Source organism: Balaenoptera ricei, chromosome 12 (genome assembly GCF_028023285.1).
Source record: "Balaenoptera ricei isolate mBalRic1 chromosome 12, mBalRic1.hap2, whole genome shotgun sequence".
Lineage (NCBI taxonomy): Eukaryota > Metazoa > Chordata > Mammalia > Artiodactyla > Balaenopteridae > Balaenoptera > Balaenoptera ricei.
The window spans coordinates 84697927-84705608 of NC_082650.1; positions in this window are offsets into that span (position 1 = coordinate 84697927).

Here is a 7682-nt window from a genome sequence, read left to right on the forward strand (position 1 = left end):
TTTCTGCCCCCCACTCCGTCCTCCACGTGCCTCCCCGATATTTGACGCCTCTTCCTGTTTCTCAGGCCCAAACAACGGTGTCATTCTTGGCTCCTTCCTTTTCCACAAACTCCAGATCTGAACTGAAGGAAAATAAAGCTGATTCTATCTTTGAAATGTATCTAGACCTACCCATATATGAGCACTTGCTTTATTACACTATTAGTACTGGAGAGCAGTGAAGTAGATTTTCAGTAAATGGTGTTTCATCAACTGACCATCTAAATGGAATAAAATCAATCCAACAGAAATCAATTCCAAGTGGCTTGTGGATCTAAGTGGGAAAGGTAGCGCAAATTGGAAGATGACATAGAATATCTTCATGATCTCAGGGTAGGCAAAAATCGGAGGGCAGGAATTTGTGTCTGCTACGTTTATGCTGCGTCTCCAGTGTAGACGCCCAGTATTTACAGAATGAACGTAAAGGACACTTCCACACTCTCTGGAGGAATATACACACATACAAGTACTTGGATCCTTGTGAAGACACACAATGTTCTTAGTGGTCAGATTGAATGTCATATAAATGTCACTTCTCATTAGTGTGTCATCTAATACCATCCTAACTAAAAACCCATTCAGATTTATTTTCAGAATACTCTGACTCTAAATTTCATAGAGGAAAAATGACCAAGAATACCTAGGAAAACCCTGAGGGGAAAAAAGTAGGGACAGGCAATGAGGTGTGATAAGGCCTATCAGGAGGCAAAACATATTTTAAAGCCACAATTACTATCTTTTTTTTTTGCAGGATCTTAGTTCCCCAACCAGGAATCGAATCCACCTGTGCCCCCTGCAGTGGAAGTGCGGAGTCTTACCGCTGGACCACCAGGGAAGGCCCACACAATTGTTACCATTTTGCTAAATCTAGGCCACTATGTATTCCAAGGTGCATCGTTGGTTCGTGTGCCACTAAGAAAAACACTGCCAATTAGCCTATGACGTTAGATGCCTCCTGACTCAAAGATCGCACAAGTGTGAAAAGACACGTGCCTGGGATTGGCATCAATGCATGGATTCTCAGACAGATGAACAAAACAATAAACACGCCAGACATAGACCCAAAAACATGCGTGATTTTAGTAGAAGATAATATTGTAGACAGTTGGGAAAAGAGGGATCTTTCATTGACTAGTATTGAGAAAATTAGGTAGTCATCTAGGAAAAAAGCCTCTTATCTCACACCTGATACACACACACACACACACACACACACACACACACCCTCCAGCTGGACCAAAGCTGTGAAACCAAAACCAAAAAACAATGTTTATATCATCAGAATAGGAAAGGCCTTTCCAAATATGTCGTAAGTGGAGAAGCCACCCAGAAAGGCTGATAATCTGACTGCTTCAAAACAAACAAGACCCAGTGTCGAGGCCAACGGTGCCCCACAATCGAAGTGAAAAACCAAAAGGTAAACTGGGAAGTAGCCTGGCCACTCACCCATCCCATCATGGGTCCAGGGTCTTCATTCTCTCCAGACCCCCGGCCACATAGCTGGTGCCGTGCCAGTTTATATAGGGCCTCAGTCAGCTCCTAAAATGAGAGGGTTACTTTACAGAGAGTGGGTTGAATGGTGGCCCCAAAAGATGTGTCCCCCAGAACCTGTGAAGGGAGTTTATCTGAGAAAAGGGTCTTTGATGCCAATAGACTTGCTCTGCACAAGGTTGCCACAGACTCTCAATTTGTAAAAAAAAAAAAAAACAGAAAAACAATGATCTGTGAAGCGCAGTAAAGCAAAATGCAATAAAACGAGATCTGCCTGCACTTAGTTTAGCCTAGGAAGATGCCTTGGCAGTGCCACCCACTGGCCTAACAGAACAGGGTCACCAAACATTATCACATCCAAACACGTCTGCAGTTGCCTCTGCCTCCCTCGTTGTCCTGCCAGCTCTTCTGCTTTTAGGGAGGCCCTTAAGGTAGCAGCTCTGTGGAGATATAATTCATACTGGGACTTCCTGGCGGTCCAGCGGTTAAGACTCCCCACCTCCACTGCAGGGGGCAGGGTTAGATCCTTGGTCGGGGAGCTAAGATCCCGCAAGAGGCACGATGCAGCCAAAAAAAAAAAAAGAGAGAGAGAGATAATTCATATTAACATGTAATTCATCCATTTAAAGTGTACAGTTCCATGGTTTTTAGTATATTCAAAAGGTGGTATAGCCATCACCACTATGCAATTCCAGAACATTTCATCACCTCTAAAAAAGAAAAAACCATACTTGATTTTTTAAAATATTTTATAGAAACACTCTAATTCTATAGTGCTTTACAGTTTTCAAAAGTTTCACACATGATTTCATATAATCTCATATAATGCCATAATAACCCTTTTTCTCCCCCATCCCTATATTGCCCCTCTCCCTTCCCTCCCCCCACTGGTAATCACTAGTGTGTTCTCTATATCTGTGAGTCTGCTTTTTTTATTAACTAACTTGTATTTTTTAGATTCCACGTATAAGTGTTATCATACAGTATTTGTTTTTCTCTGACTTATTTCACTGAGCATAATGCCCTCCCAGTCCATCCATGTAACTGCAAATGGCATTATTTCATTCTTTGTTATGGCTGAGTAATATTCCATTGTATGTATATACCACATCTTCTTTATCCATTCCTCTGTTGATGGACACTTAGGTTGCTTCCATGTCTTAGCTATTGTAAATAATGCTGCAGTGAACGTTGGGGTGCATGTACCTTTTTGAATTCGTGTTTTTGTTTCTTTCAGATATATACCAAGGAGTGGAATTGTTGGGTCATCTGGTAGTTCTATATTTAGCTTTGAGAAACCTCCATACTGTTTTCCACAGTGGCTGCACCAATTTACATTCCCACCAACAGTGCACAAGAGTTCCCTTTTCTCCACATCCTCGCCCACACTTGTTATTTGTGTTCTTTTTGATGATAGCAAAGAGTGTTCTGCCTATGTTTTCCTCTAGGAGTTTTATGGTTTCCAGTCTTACATTTAAGTCTTTAGTCCATTTTGAGTTTATTTTTGTATATGGTGTTAATGTTCTTTTTTTTTTTTTTTCTGGTTTCTCATTCAGATCGTTTATTAAGAGCAAGAGTCGGGCCGTCCCATCCGTGTGATGCTGCAACACGAACAGTCACATGCACGCTAAGGAGACCCCCACCCCAGAACTGAGAGCCTTTCAACAGTACAGAGCTACAGATTACAAACTTAAAATACAAATGATCCCACCAATTTGGCAGGAAACACGTACAATATGAGGAGGCCTGGAATGGAAGTGTGCTTGCTTTTTGTGATAAGGCAGTTACAAAATGGAAAAAAAAAAACACCCAAAACAAAAAACAGCCAACCTGCACCCCCAAAACACTCCGATGGGCATAAACGGATAACAGGCTTGTGAAACAGTGGAACCTGTACAAGCCTCTGTCATTGGCAAAGATGTGTTCATTAAGTGAAAGCCACTGAAGGGCTTGTGTTTGAAGATGCAAGCTAGATGAAATGACTGATTGTAGACATTCCTACCCTAAGAAAAGGTCCCTTCTTGCCCCCAGCTGGATTCCACCTAAAGAACGGGGTCACGGGCTTCCTTGGTGGCTCAGTGGTTAAGAACCCGCCTGCCAATGCAGGGAACACAGGTTCAAGCCCTGGTCCAGGAAGATGTCACATGCCGCGGAGCAACTAAGCCCGTGCACCACAACTACTGAGCCTGCGCTCTAGACCCCGCGAGCCACAACTACTGAGCCCACGTGCCACAACTACTGAAGCCCGCGCACCTAGAGTCCATGCTCCGCAAAAAGAGACGCCACCGCAATGAGAAGCCCGCGCACCACAACGCAGAGTAGCCCCTGCTCACCGCAACTAGAGAAAGCCCGTGTGTACCAACGAAGACTCAATGCAGCCAAAAAAAAAAAAAAAAAATTAATTAAAAAAAAAAAGGGGTCCACTTTACTCCTCCTAACCATGAACTTGGCAACAGCTTGTAATAAAATGAAAGGAACACAGAGGCGCCCTGAAGCACCATGCGTCCCCGGGCGTGACCTTGAGCTCACCTGTGCTTCAGATCAGCCACCTCGCTCGTTAACAGGGACGGGGCTGCGAATGGCAGGGCCACAGAGCTGCGTCTCTTCAAGTTAGGGTCACCTGAATGACCCGTGTGAAAGGCTCAAGCCTGACCCACAGACCACAGAGCAAGTGCATTTCGTGAGCATTTAGATTCTAAGACAACGTCACATTTCCCACCAGGACTCTGGAACCTTGGTCTTCAATGATAGGCTCCTTCTGTTCTCCCCTCCCGTTCATTTTGCAAAACTCAGCTGACGGCCTTCCCAGCCGTTAGTTGCAACCTGGAGTCCTGCAGGTCGGTTCTCTGTCCCTGAGAGCCAGGCTGGCCTTGGGAACCTCTGCTCAAGGGCAAGGTCTCGAGGACGTGAGGGCAGCCCCCTACAGGCCGGGTTCCCGCTCTGCGGAAAGTGGACGAGCACCAGGCGGGTCAGGAGGGCGAGGGGCTGGTCCAGATGATGCCAGGGTGCTCGGGCGAGTCTTTTCGAATTTCAGTTTCCCCATCTCTAAAAATCAGTGGCTGGGCAACGGCAACTTTAAAGGACTTTCCACCTAAGCTTTGTTTTCTCCATAAAAACAACGTGTGAAGTACTTGCAGGAACATTAAGGTACAAGCCTTCAGGGGCCACGTAACCTTTAAACTCCGCACAGATCATATTTTAAAACCTTCTCGCTAAAACTTTTCCTATGTGAAGTGAGCCTCCGTTTTTGTGATGCAAGCAGGGCACTAAGGCCTCATGTGTCTCGAGGTATTTCTTAGCAGCCTGATAGCGCTCCCTCCTCCACCAGCTTTAGCAACACCTAGGGAGTAGAACCAGGCTGACGGGCTTTCCTCAGCATCTCCAACAAGGAACCAAGTGGACCAACACTCAGGGGGGGAGGACAGCCAGGACACCAAAGTGTCTATTTGCTGGCTGCTCCTTCTAAAGACAAACAGTACGCCCCGGAGCACTGCCAGCAATTAACCTGGCCCCCACTGGCCAGAGACTAAGATGGAAGTTACAGAGAACATAGAAAAGCCAGAGGTTGACAAAGATCGAACAAGGGACTTCCCTGGTGGCGCAGTGGTTAAGAATGTGCCTGCCAATGCAGGGGACACGGGTTCAAGCCCTGGTCCGGGAAGATCCCACATGCCGCGGAGCAACTAAGCCCGTGCGCCACAACTACTGAAGCCCGCGCGCCTAGAGCCCGCGCTCCGCAACAAGAGAAACCTCCGCAATGAGAAGCCCCCACTCGGCACAACTAGAGAAACCCCGCGCGCAGCAACGAAGACCCAACACAGCCAAAAATAAATAAATAAATAAATAACTTTATAAACAAAAACAAAAACAAAGATAGAACAGGCTTCCCCAGGAGGCAGTAAGTTCTCTGTCCTCAGAGGTATTTAAGCCCAGGCTGCTCAAACCCCAGGTGGCAGGTTGCAGGCAGAATGTCTGGACCAGATGGCTAAAAGGCCCCTTCTCAACTGTTGCATCTTGTCATTGTAATGCCTGAGAGCCTTCAGGTGATTTCCATGCAGCAACAACTCTGGGATCCACGGTCGGGCCCCTGAGTTAGTTCCCTCCCCTACTTTCTCCTTTCTACCAGGCAGGTGCCCCTGCAAGAAAGCAGCAAAAGTTCCCACAAAATCAACAGCTGAAATGCCAAGGTTAGATGCAGCATTCTGACTGCAAACAGTTATTAACATCTGCTCCCTGGAAGACTCGCTGTGACTATTTAGCGGAGACCAGAACATCTAACAACTTGGCAGCTGTACCACATAAGTGAAATTCCTCTTCCTTTTACACCACTGGTCTTGAATCCCTCGGCTGCAATCTTTCAGGGGGTTCAGCTATGATCTTTCTCACATGCTGTTGCCAACCTAAGAGTTTGTTCATGGAAATAAGAAGTCTGTCCGTTTGTTTTTTTAAAAAACCTTAAAACGAAGCAACACGAATGGCAAGATGTGACACCCTTCAGGGCATATGAAAGAAGCACAGCAGGCCGGAACCGAGGCAGGAGCTGTGCTCTTTAAGAAGACAACACCAGTTCTGGATGGCACATGCCAGTTTTGCCCAGGAGCACCAAGCGGAGAGAAGGCAATGTGGCAACCTTACAGGTGGAGAGAAGCGCAAGTCCTTGACAGGTGGTTTAAAAATGCAGACAGCCATGGGGAGGGCTGCTTTCACCAAGCCCCACTGCTCCCCAGAGCCAGACAGGGTTGCTTTAGAGGATCGGCCACCTCTAAGAGGCAGAAGCCTCCTGCCCCAGATCAAGCTGTGGGAAGCTGCAGAAGAGGCTAAGGCACGTGGCTTCGTGGTCTGATGAAAGAACAGATTTCTGCACCCAAGAAAAACATGAGCTCAGAGAGCTTTGTCTCTTCTCTCACCTGACATGCTTTCAGAGGTTGAAAAGACACACACAACCTCCACTTTCCGAAGGACCTCTCCTTAGAGGAAAAACAGCACGGGACTGCGTGCGCCCAGCCTCTGGCTGAGGGTGAAAAGTGTCCCGGGCTTCCCGTGGGAATGAACGCGCTCTTCCAGACACACCGGAACAGACAGAGCCGAACACCACAGCTTCTCGTCCAGAGTCTCTCTCAACTGGGCACACAGATCTGCTGTTGAAGAGACGGTGCCATGACCTACACATCCACAATTGTGGCTCAAACATCAGACAGCTACACTTTTTTTTTTTTTTTTCTCAACAGTATGTGGATATTTCCAGAGAGCAGGTTACCAATGCCTTAACCCCATCTGCCCCCAAACTCCAGCCTGATATCAAAACACTCCCCTTGACAAAGGGGGTTTGGTGTTTGATTCCTTCGAACCCTTTCTAACTCAGCTTCTCAGGAAAAACTGACATAAGCTGCATACTTTAGAGCCTTCTTGGTGCCTACATATCAACAGCCTTGAGCTGTGAGCAGCGAGACGCTCTCTAAATACGCACTGAATCTGCACGACTGGAGACACAGAGAGCACCTTGATGTGCCAACCATGGTCGGGTGTATGAAAATACGATCCCCTCAGAGTCTAGAGGATGCTCTATGTACATTCAATTACGCATACTTTAAAAGGCTGCAATCGGCTAGACGTGCATCGTGAGCACTGGTGAAAGCGTGGCTGCCACGGACACACCACGTGTTATTTAGTGAGAGTGTCCTTGTCCACGGAAAGCACGCTCCACGGAACCGAGACCTTTGGCCACTCCGCCTCCCTGCTCGGCAGTGGTGGGGGCGGTTTCTGACTTCTCCGGGCAGATGCTCAGATGAATCCATCCGTGAGACACTAAAACGCTCCACCAGGCCAGGCTGTCCACTGCTGCTTTGATTCTTTGAGGCTTAAGAAAGAACTCAGGGGCTTCCCTGGTGGCGCAGTGGTTGAGAGTCTGCCTGCCAATGCAGGGGACACGGGTTCGAGCCCTGGTCTGGGAAGATCCCACATGCCGCGGAGCAACTGGGCCCGTGAGCCACAATTACTGAGCCTGTGCTCTAGAGCCCGCGAGCCACAACTACTGAGCCCACATGCCACAACTACTGAAGCCCGCTCGCCTAGAGCCTGTGTTCCACGGCAAGAGAAGCCACGCACCGCAACAAAGGGTAGCCCCCGCTCTCCACAACTAGAGAAAGCCGCCT